This window comes from Chrysemys picta, unplaced genomic scaffold (genome assembly GCF_011386835.1).
Source record: "Chrysemys picta bellii isolate R12L10 unplaced genomic scaffold, ASM1138683v2 scaf75, whole genome shotgun sequence".
Taxonomy (NCBI): Eukaryota; Metazoa; Chordata; order Testudines; family Emydidae; genus Chrysemys; species Chrysemys picta.
The window spans coordinates 160,332-172,353 of NW_027052782.1; positions in this window are offsets into that span (position 1 = coordinate 160,332).

Consider the following 12,022-nt stretch of genomic DNA (forward strand, 5'->3'; position numbering starts at 1 on the left):
CAGCGGTGCACAGACAATCCAGGAAGTTTTTGGAAAGTGTAGGGCACAATTTCCTGGTGCAAGTGCTGGAGGAACCAACTAGGGGCAGAGCTTTTCTCGACCTGCTGCTCACAAACAGGGAAGAATTAGTAGGGGAAGCAAAAGTGGATGGGAACCTGGGAGGCAGTGACCATGAGATGGTCGAGCTCAGGATCCTGACACAAGGAAGAAAGGAGAGCAGCAGAATACGGACCCTGGACTTCAGAAAAGCAGACTTTGACTCCCTCAGGGAACAGATGGGCAGGATCCCCTGGGAGAATAACATGAAGGGCAAAGGGGTCCAGGAGAGCTGGCTGTATTTTAAAGAATCCTTATTGCGGTTGCAGGAACAAACCATCCCGATGTGTAGAAAGAATAGTAAATATGGCAGGCGACCAGCTTGGCTAAACAGTGAAATCCTTGCTGATCTTAAACGCAAAAAAGAAGCTTACAAGAAGTGGAAGATTGGACAAATGACCAGGGAGGAGTATAAAAATATTGCTCAGGCATGCAGGAGTGAAATCAGGAAGGCCAAATCACACTTGGAGTTGCAGCTAGCAAGAGATGTTAAGAGTAACAAGAAGGGTTTCTTCAGGTATGTTAGCAACAAGAAGAAAGTCAAGGAAAGTGTGGGCCCCTTACTGAATGAGGGAGGCAACCTAGTGACTGAGGATGTGGAAAAAGCTAATGTACTCAATGCTTTTTTTGCCTCTGTCTTCACGAACAAGGTCAGCTCCCAGATTGCTGCACTGGGCAGCACAATATGGGGAGAAGGTGACCAGCCCTCTGTGGAGAAAGAAGTGGTTCGGGACTATTTAGAAAAACTGGACGTGCACAACTCCATGGGGCTGGATGCGCTGCATCCGAAGGTGCTAAAGGACTTGGCGGATGAGATTGCACAGCCATTAGCCATTATTTTTGAAAACTCATGGCGATCGAGGGAGGTCCCGGATGACTGGAAAAAGGCTAATGTCGTGCCCATCTTTAAAAAAGGGAAGGAGGAGGATCCGGGGAACTACAGGCCAGTCAGCCTCACCTCAGTCCCTGGAAAAATCATGGAGCAGGTCCTCAAGGAATCAATTATGAAACACTTAGAGGAGAGGAAAGTGATCAGGAACAGTCAGCATGGATTCACCAAGGGGAAGTCGTGCCTGACTAACCTAATTGCCTTCTATGATGAGATAACTGGCTCTGTGGATGAGGGGAAAGCAGTGGATGTGTTATTCCTTGACTTTAGCAAAGCTTTTGATACGCTCTCCCACAGTATTCTTGCCACCAAGTTAAAGAAGTATGGGATGGATGAATGGACTGTAAGGTGGATAGAAAGCTGGCTGGATCGTCGGGCTCAACGGGTAGTGATCAATGGCTCCATGTCTAGTTGGCAGCCGGTTTCAAGCGGAGTAGTGCCCCAAGGGTCGGTCCTGGGGCCGGTTTTGTTTAATATCTTTATTAATGATCTGGAGGATGGTGTGGACTGCACTCTCAGCAAGTTTGCAGATGACACTAAACTAGGAGGCGTGGTAGATACGCTAGAGGGTAGGGATCGGATACAGAGGGACCTAGACAAATTAGAGGATTGAGCCAAAAAAAACCTGATGAAGTTCAACAAGGACAAGTGCAGAGTTCTGCACTTAGGACGGAAGAATCCCATGCACTGCTACAGACTAGGGACCGAATGGCTAGGTAGCAGTTCTGCAGAAAAGGACCTAGGGGTCACAGTGGACGAGAAGCTGGATATGAGTCAACAGTGTGCTCTTGTTGCCAAGAAGGCTAACGGCATTTTGGGCTGTATAAGTAGGGGCATTGCCAGCAGATCGAGGAACGTGATCGTTCCCCTTTATTCGACATTGGTGAGGCCTCATCTGGAATACTGTGTCCAGTTTTGGGCCTGTGGAAGCAGAGAAAGAGCTCACAGGAAGGGGATGCAATGCATGACAGTTCGTTAGCAAGAGTTAGGCTAACTGTAACCCTAATAACGCGAGATTTGTAGAAGCGAGGAATGTGTGAGGCGGGTGAGAAAGAACTGTGTAAGAAGTCATTATGACCTGGTATAGATAAGGTGTAGAAGACCTTGTGTAGATAAGGTATAGAAAATATTGTATGTTGGCAAGAGTCAAAACAAGTGAAGAAATGAGATATCAAGATGGCCTATGTATAAACAAAACGCAGCTGTCCCTCGTTATTTCTGTAATGAAAGGTATAAATGCTTGCTGTAATTAGTTACCTGGGAGAGACCTGCTTAGCTCTCTCCCTCTGGGCAATTGTGAGAGTTAATAAAGCATCTGACTTGCTGTACCTAAACAAATAGTGAGAACTCTGTTTTTCTCCAACAGGCCCCACACTACAAGAAGGATGTGGAAAAATTGGAAAGAGTCCAGTGGAGAGCAACAAAAATGATTAGGGGTCTGGAGCACATGACTTATGAGGAGAGGCTGAGGGAACTGGGATTGTTTAGTCTCCAGAAGAGAAGAATGAGGGGGGATTTGATAGCAGCCTTCAACTACGTGAAGGGGGGTTCCAAAGAGGATGGAGCTCGGTTGTTCTCAGTGGTGGCAGATGACAGAACAAGGAGCAATGGTCTCAAGTTGCAGTGGGGGAGGTCCAGGTTGGATATTAGGAAACACTATTTCACTAGGAGGGTGGTGAAGCACTGGAATGCGTTAACTAGGGAGGTGGTGGAGTCTCCTTCCTTGGAGGTTTTTAAGGCCCGGCTTGACAAAGCCCTGGCTGGGATGATTTAGTTGGGAATTGGTCCTGCTTTGAGGACGGGGTTGGAGTAGATGACCTCTTGAGGTCCCTTCCAACCCTGATATTCTATGATTCTATGAAAGTCACAGGGGTCTCTGAGGTTTCCCTGGCCCTAAGCCCCTGTCCTGCCTGGCTGATGTCAGCATCTCTCTCTGAGGTTACCACCTCCCTAACACCTTTGACCAATAGGCTGAGGTCCTGAAAAGGCCTTTGTGATGTCACTGCCACACCCACCCATCCCCGGAAGTGCTAATGTCCTGCTGCTGGCCTGACACTTTGAAGGTTTGAGCTACTCTGTGTGGATCACCCCACTCAATGCGTCTTCATTCTAGGAAGCAAGCCGGCTAGACAGTAAAACATCAGAGGCTGCTCCCAATACTACACTCAGTGTTTCCAAAATTTGTAGACTTTATGGCCACAAGAGACCTTTAGAGCATCTCATCTAAGCCCCTGCATATCATAGGCTTCCTGTATAGTACAATAGTTACTTTTTGGGCACACACATTCCAGAAAGGCATCTAGTCTTCATGAAATGACATCAAGAGATGGAGAATCCACCACTTTCCCTTTTAGTGAGTGCCACGGGGCTCCATTTCCCCTTCCACTAGCTCCCCATTTACAGTGAGACAGAGCAGTACCTGCAGCAGGGAGCGGGAGTTGCTGATGGCCTCAGAGGCACAGCCCCTGCAGTGTCTCAGGAATCTGGCGCAAGTGCCGGATGATGCGGAGCTGGTGCATCACTTTTGGCCGTGACGTCCTCCTGCTGCAAGGGAACGAGAACCTGTCAGAGACTCAAACGCCCCGAGGAATCTGGAGGAATTAAGGGCACCTGGAACCAGCAGTATTTCCACCCAGCACCTGCCGACCACTGAGGGATAAATTCACCTCCTGAACCCCAGAATGGAGTCTTCTTGTCCTTTCTAGAAACCTCCAGTGCCAACCCCCCTCCTTGAAGGATGAGCTCCTGCTATCTCCCCCTCAGTGCCCTTGACAGCTGTTCCACCTCCAAACCACAGCTCAAGTTATCAGAACCCTCTTCTCCACCCCCACCCAGGTTGGCCAGGGAGGCGGCTCTAGCAGGGGGGGCAGGTGGGATTCTGGCAGCAGTGAATTCTAGGCATGGAAAACACTAGTTCAAGGTGGCAGAATTTTAATCCCTCCCTGTAATTTTGTCTGGTAGAATCATTGGGGACATTAGGGTTTGTCCTTTTCGTTTTACCTTTTCCTCCATCCCTCCTTCCTTTCTCTTTATCTCTTACTTCTTTTGTCCTTTCTCTTGTTCCCCTCCCACCACCAGGAGTGGCATATGTGTGTGTGTGTGTGTGTGTGTGTGTTGCTGGGGGTGCTCTTCACCTCCCCTTGTTGGGAGTTGATCCAAAACTGTATGGTTGAAATAGTGCTTGGACTCCACTGACACTAGATGCTGCCATCGTGTGGTTTAGCATTAGTGTCTGGGATGACTTGGGGCAAGATCTCAACCTCCCCGCAACCCACTTCACTGCTGCCAGAATCCCACCTGCCCACCCTGCTAGAGCCGCCTCCCTGCCCAACCTGGGTTGGGGTGGAGAAGAGGGTTCTGATAACTTGAGCTGTGGTTTGGAGGTGGAACAGCTGTCAAGGGCACTGAGGGGGAGGTAGCAGGAGCTCACCCTACAAGGACGGGGGTTGGCACTGGAGATTACTAGAAAGGAGAAGACGACTCCATTCTGGGGTTCAGGAGGTGAATTCATCCCTCAGTGGTGGGCAGGCGCTGGGTGTAAATACTGCTGGTTCCAGGTGTCCTTAATTGCCCCTGATTCCTCGGGGCATTTGAGTCTCTGACAGGTTCTCGTTCCCTTGCAGGAGGAGGACCTCACGGCCAAAGGGATGCACCAGCTCCGCATCATCCGGCACTTACGCCATGTGCCTGAGACACTGCAGGGGCTGTTCCTCTGAGGCCTTAGCAACTCCCTCTCCCTGCTGCAGGTACTGCTCTGGCTCACTGTAAATGGGGAGCTAGTGGAAGGGGAAATGGAGCCCCGTGGCACTCACTAAAAGGGAAAGTGGTGGATTCTCCATCTCTTGATGTCATTGAATGAAGACTAGATGCCTTTCTGGAATGTGTGTGCCCAAAGAGTAACTATTGTACTATACAGGAAGCCTATGATATGCAGGGGCTTAGATTAGATGCTCTAAAGGTCTCTTGTGGCCATAAAGTCTACTAATTTTGGAAACACTGAGTGTAGCATTGGGAGCAGCCTCTGATGTTTTACTGTCTAGCCCACTTGCTTCCTAGAATGAAGACGCATTGAGTGGGGTGATCCACAGAGAGTACCTGTGTCAAGGCTGTATCCCCACTTTGAAGTTTAGGGTACAAATGTAGGGGCCTGCATGAAAACTTCTAAGCTTAACTTGAGAAACCTTTCACCAATTCCCTGGTGAATACAGATCCAAACCCCTTGGATCTTAAAACAAGGAGAAATAAACCATCCCCCCTCCTTCCTCCCACCAACTTCTGGTGAATACAGATCCAACCCCCTTGGATCTAAAAGAAGGAGAAATTAACCATTCCCCTCCTTCCTCCCACCAACTCATGGTGAATCCAGATCCAAACTCCTTGGATCTTAAAACAAGGAAAAAACAATCCGGTTCTTAAAAATAAGGCTTTTAATTAAAGGAAAAGGTAAAAATCATCTCTGTAAAATCAGTATGGAAATTAACCTTACAGGGTAATCAAACTTAAAGAGCTCAGAGGACTCCCCTCTAGTCTTAGGTTCAAAGTACAGCAAACAAAGATAAACACTCTAGTAAAAGGTACATTTATAAGTTGAGAAAACAAAGGAAAACTAACACGCCTTGTTTGAAATAGGAGAGACTTGTTTAGAAAGATGTGGAGAACCTGGATTGATGTCTGGTCCCTCTCAGTCCCGAGGGCGAACACCCACACAAACAAAGAACACAAACAAAAGCCTTCCCCTCCCCAAGATTTGAAAGTATCTTGTCCCCTTATTGGTCCTTTAGGTCAGATGCCAGCCAGGTTACCTGAGCTTCTTAACCCTTTACAGGGAAAAGGATTTTGGAGTCTCTGGCCAGGAGGATTTTATAGTACTGTACACAGGACAGCTGTTACCCTTCCCTTTATAGTTATGACAACCTCAAACCTTCAAAGTGTCAGGCCAGCAGCAGGACATTAGCACTTCAGGGTTTGGTTGGGTGTGGCAGTGACATCACAAAGGCCTTTTGCAGGATGTCAGCTTATTGGTCAAATGTGTTAGGGAGGTGGTGAGCTCAGAGAGAGATGCTGACATCAGCCTGGCTGGACAGGAGCACAGGGCCAGGGAAACCTCAGAGACCCTGTGGCTTTGCTTCAGCAAGTCTCCTTCTCGGGGTCTTTCTTTGAGGACTGAGAGAGTATTAGGGTTCACGTACGTGAGTGCGTGCAGGAGCCTCTTTCGAGTTTTCTCCTTTCCTTTTACTGATTTTACTAGAAAACAGACGTCCCTGTGTAGAAGGTAAGAGCCTCCAAGAGGATTTGGCAGCTGCTCAGTCTGATCCACGTGGTGCCAGCTGAATTCTAGGCATGGAAAACAGTAGTTTAAGATGGCAGAATTTTATTCCATCCCTTGGATTTTGTGCCATAGAATCACTGGGGACATTAGGGTTTGTCCTTTTCGTTTTACCTTTTCCTCCATCCCTCCTTCCTTTCTCTTCATCTCTTACTTCTTTTGTCCTTTCTCCTGTTCCCCTCCCACCACCAGGAGTGGGGTGTGTGTGTGTGTGTGTGTGTGTGTTGCTGGGGGTGCTCATCACCTCTCCTTGTGGGAAGTTCATCGAAAACTGTGGGGTTGAAATAGTGTTTGGACTCCACTGACACTAGATGCTGCCATCCTGTGGCTTAGCATTAGTGTCTGGGATGACTTGGGTCAAGATCTCAACTTCCCCACAACCCACTTCACTGCTGCGAGAATCCCTCCTGCCCCCCCTGCTAGAAAACCTGTCGTATGAAAAGAGATTAGAGGAGCTCGGGTTGTTTAGTCTGACAAAACGAAGGCTGAGGGGGGAATATGATTGCTATCTTTAAATATATCAGAGGGATAAATACAAGGGAGGGAGAGGAATTATTTCAGCTGAGTACTAATGTGGACACGAGAACCAATGGATATAAACTGGCCGTGGGGAAGTTCAGGCTTGAAATCAGACGAAGGTTTCTGACCGTCAGAGGGGTGAAATATTGGAACGGCCTTCCGAGGGAAACGGTGGGGGCAACGGACCTGTCTGGTTTTAAGATTAAGTTGGATAAGTTTATGGAGGGAATGGTTTAATGGTAAAACATAGTAGCCGAGGAAAACCAAGCAATGGTACGTAAATAGCATAATGGCAAACAAGGGTCAGGCTAGAGACTCTTGCCTACATGCTCGGGGTATTACTGATCGCCATATTTGGGGTCGGGAAGGAATTTTCCTCCAGGGTAGATTGGCTGAGCCTCTGGAGGTTTTTCGCCTTCCTCCGCAGCATGGGGCAGGGATCACTAGCAGGAGGGTCCCTGCCGATTGAAGTCACTAAAACACAGGATTGGGGACTTCAACGGCACAGTCCAGGGAAGGGTCTTGTGGCCTGCAGCATGCAGGGGGTCAGACCAGATGATCATAATGGTCCCTTCTGACCTTAAAGTCTATGAGTCTATAAGACCAAATACCATCCCTGATAGACATTTATCTAACCTACTCTTAAATATCTCAAGAGATGGAGATTCCACAACCTCCCTCGGCAATTTATTCCAGTGTTTAACCACCCTGACAGTTAGGAACTTTTTCCTAATGTCCAACCTAGACCTCCCTTGCTGCACTTTAAACCCATTGCTTCTGGTTCTATCCTTAGAGGCTAAGGTGAACAAGTTTTCTCCCTCCTCCTTATGACACCCTTTTAAATACCTGAAAACTGCTATCATGTCTCCTCTCAGTCTTCTCTTTTCCAAACTAAACAAAGCCAATTCTTTCAGCCTTCCTTCATAGGTCATGTTCTCAAGACCTTTAATCATTCTTGTTGCTCTTCTCTGGACCCTTTCCAATTTCTCCACATCTTTTTTAAAATGCGGTGCCCAGAACTGGACACAATACTCCAGCTGAGGCCTAACCAGAGCAGAGTAGAGCGGAAGAATGACTTCTCGTGTCTTGCTCACAACACACCTGTTAATACATCCCAGAATCAGGTTTGCTTTTTTTGCAACAGCATCACACTGTTGACTCATATTTAGCTTGTGGTCCACTATAACCCCGAGATCCCTTTCTGCCGTACTCCTTCCTAGACAGTCTCTTCCCATTCTGTATGTGTGAAACTGATTGTTCCTTCCTAAGTGGAGCACTTTGCATTTGTCTTTGTTAAACTTCATCCTGTTTAACTCAGACCATTTCTCCAATTTGTCCAGATCATTTTGAATTATGACCCTGTCCTCCAAAGCAGTTGCAATCCCTCCCAGTTTGGTATCATCCGCAAACTTAATAAGCGTACTTTCTATGCCAATATCTAAGTCGTTGATGAAGATATTGAACAGCGCCGGTCCCAAAACAGACCCCTGCGATACCCCACTCGTTATGCCTTTCCAGCAGGATTGGGAACTATTAATAACAACTCTCTGAGTACGGTTATCCAGCCAGTTATGCACCCACCTTATAGTAGCCCCATCTAAATTGTATTTGCCTAGTTTATCAATAAAAATATCATGCGAGACCGTATCAAATGCCTTACTAAGGTCTAGGTATACCACATCCACAGCCTCACCCTTATCCACAAGGCTCGTTATCCTATCAAAGAAAGCTATCGGATTGGTTTGACATGATTTGTTCTTCACAAATCCATGCTGGCTGTTCCCTATCACCTTACCACCTTCCAAGTGTTTGCAGATGATTTCCTTAATTACTTGCTCCATTATCTTCCCTGGCACAGAAGTTAAACTCACTGGGGTCTGTAGTTTCCTGGGTTGTTTTTATTTCCCTTTTGATAGATGGGCACTATATTTGCCCTTTTCCAGTCTTCTGGAATCTCTCCCGTCTCCCATGATTTTCCAAAGATAATAGCTAGAGGCTCAGATACCTCCTCTATTAGCTCCTTGAGTATTCTAGGATGCATTTCATCAGGCCCGGGTGACTTGCAGGCATCTAACTTTTCTAAGTGATTTTTAACTTGTTCTTTTTTTATTTTATCTGCTAAACCTACCCCCTTCCCATTAGCATTCACTATGTTAGGCATTCCTTCAGACTTCTCGGTGAAGACCGAAACAAAGAAGTCATTAAGCATCTCCGCCATTTCCAAGTTTCCTGTTACTGTTTCTCCCTCTTCATTAAGCAGTGGGCCTACCCTGTCTTTGGTCTTCCTCTTGCTTCTAATGTATTGATAAAAAGTCTTCTTGTTTCCCTTTATTCCCGTAGCTAGTTTGAGCTCATTTTGTGCCTTTGCCTTTCTAATCTTGCCCCTGCATTCCTGTGTTGTTTGCCTATATTCATCCTTTGTAATCTGTCCCAGTTTCCATTTTTTATATGACTCCTTTTTATTTTTTAGATCATGCAAGATCTCATGGTTAAGCCAAGGTGGTCTTTTGCCACATTTTCTATCTTTCCTAACCAGCGGAATAGCTTGCTTTTGGGCCCTTAATAGTGTCCCTTTGAAAAACTGCCAACTCTCCTCAGTTGTTTTTCCCCTCAGTCTTGATTTCCATGGGACCTTACCTATCAGCTCTCTGAGCTTACCAAAATCTGCCTTCCTGAAATCCATTGTCTCTATTTTGCTGTTCTCCCTTCTACCCTTCCTTAGAATTGCAAACTCTATGATTTCATGATCACTTTCACCCAGGCTGCCTTCTACTTTCAAATTCTCAACGAGTTCCTCCCTATTTGTTAAAATCAAGTCAAGAACAGCTTCCCCCCAGTAGCTTTTTCAACCTTCTGAAATAAAAAGTTGTCTCCAATGCAGTCCAGGAATTTGTTGGATAGTCTGTGCCCCGCTGTGTTATTTTCCCAACATATAGCCGGATAGTTGAAGTCCCCCATCACCACCAAATCTTGGGCTTTGGATGATTTTGTTAGTTGCTTAAAAAACGCCTCATCCACCTCTTCCACCTGGTTAGGTGGCCTGTAGTAGACTCCTAGCATGACATCTCCCTTGTTTTTTACCCCTTTTAGCCTAACCCAGAGACTCTCAACACTTCCGTCTCCTATGTCCATCTCTACCTCAGTCCAAGTGTGTACATTTTTAATATACAAGGCAACACCTCCTCCCTTTTTCCCCTGTCTATCCTTCCTGAGCAAGCTGTACCCATCCACACCAACATTCCAATCATGTGTATTATCCCACCAAGTTTCAGTGATGCCAACAATGTCATAGTTGTATTTATTTATTAGCCCTTCCAGTTCTTCCTGCTTATTCCCCATACTTCTCGCATTTGTATATAGGCATCTAAGATACTGGTTTGATCTTTCCTCCCAGTTTTGTCCTGACCCTCCTTTCCCTCTGACAATATAGCCCACACTCCCTCTCGTTTTTGACCCATCTCCCCGGTCTCCATGTTCCCCACTTACCTGTGGGCTTTGCTCACCTGTCCCCGTCGAACCTAGTTTAAAGCCCTCCTCACTAGGTTAGCCAGTCTGTGTCCAAAGGTACTAATAACTTGAGCTGTGGTTTGGAGGTGGAACAGCTGTCAAGGGCACTGAGGGGGAGATAGCAGGAGCTCATCCTTCAAGGAGGGGGGTTGGCACTGGAGGTTACTAGAAAGGATAAGAAGACTCCATTCTGGGGTTCAGGAGGTGAATTTATCCCTCAGTGGTGGGCAGGTGATGGGTGTAAATACTGCTGGTTCCAGGTGTCCTTAATTGCCCTTGATTCCTCGGGGCATTTGAGTCTCTGACAGGTTCTCGTTCCCTTGCAGGAGGAGGACGTCACGGCCAAAAGTGATGCACCAGCTCCGCATCATCCGGCACTTGCGCCAGATTCCTGAGACACTGCAGGGGCTGTTCCTCTGAGGCCTTAGCAACTCCCTCTCCCTGCTGCAGGTACTGCTCTGGCTCACTGTAAATGGGGAGCTAGTGGAAGGGGAAATGGAGCCCCGTGGCACTCACTAAAAGGGAAAGTGGTGGATTCTCCATCTCTTGATGCCATTGAAGGAAGACTAGATGCCTTTCTGCAATGTGTGTGCCCAAAAAGTAACTATTGTACTATACAGCAAGCCTATGGTATGCAAGGGGTTAGATGAGATGCTCTAAAGGTCTCTTCTGGCCATAAAGTCCCCTAATTTTGGAAATACTGAGTGTAGCATTGGGAGCAGCCTCTGATGTTTTACCGTCTAGCCGGCTTGCTTCCTAGAATGAACAGGCATTGAGTGGGGTGATCCACAGAGAGTAGCTGAAACCTTCAAAGTGTCAGGCCAGCAGCAGGACATTAGCACTTCCGGGGAAGGGTGGGTGTGGCAGTGATATCACAAAGGCCTTTTGCAGGACGTCAGCCTATTGGTCAAAGGTGTTAGGGAGGTGGTGACCTCCGAGAGAGATGCTGACATCAGCCTGGCAGGACAGGAGCACAGGGCCAGGGAAACCTCAGAGACCCCTGTGGCTTTGCTTCAGCAAGTCTCCTTCTCGAGGTCTCTCTTTGAGGACTGAGAGAGTGTTAGGGTTGACGTATGTGAGTGTGTGCAGGAGCCTCTTTCGAGTTTTCTCCTTTCCTTTGACGGATTTTACTAGAAAACAGACGTCCCTATTTAGAAGGTAAGAGCCTCCAAGTGGTTTTGGAACCTGCTCAGTCTGATCCATCTGGTGCCAGCTGAATTCTAGGCATGGAAAACAGTAGTTTAAGATGGCAGAATTTTATTCCCTCCCTGGGATTTTGTCCCGTAGAATCACTGGGGACATTAGGGTTTGTCCTTTTCGTTTTACCTTTTCCTCCATCCCCCCTTCCTTTCTCTTCATCTCTTACTTCTTTTGTCCTTTCTCCTGTTCCCCTTTCACCACCAGGAGTGGTGTGTGTGTGTTTGTGTGTGTCTTGCTGGGGGTGCTCTTCACGTCCCCTTGTGGGGAGTTCATCCAAAACTGTATGGTTGAAATAGTGCTTGGACTCCACTGACACTAGATGCTGCCATCCTGTGGCTTAGCATTAGTGTCTGGGATGACTTGGGGCAAGATCTCAACCTCCCCTCAACCCACTTCACTTCTGGCAGAATCCCTCCTGCCCCCCCGCTAGAGCCGCCTCGATGCCCAACCTGGTTTGGGGTGCAGAAGAGGGTTCTGATAACTTG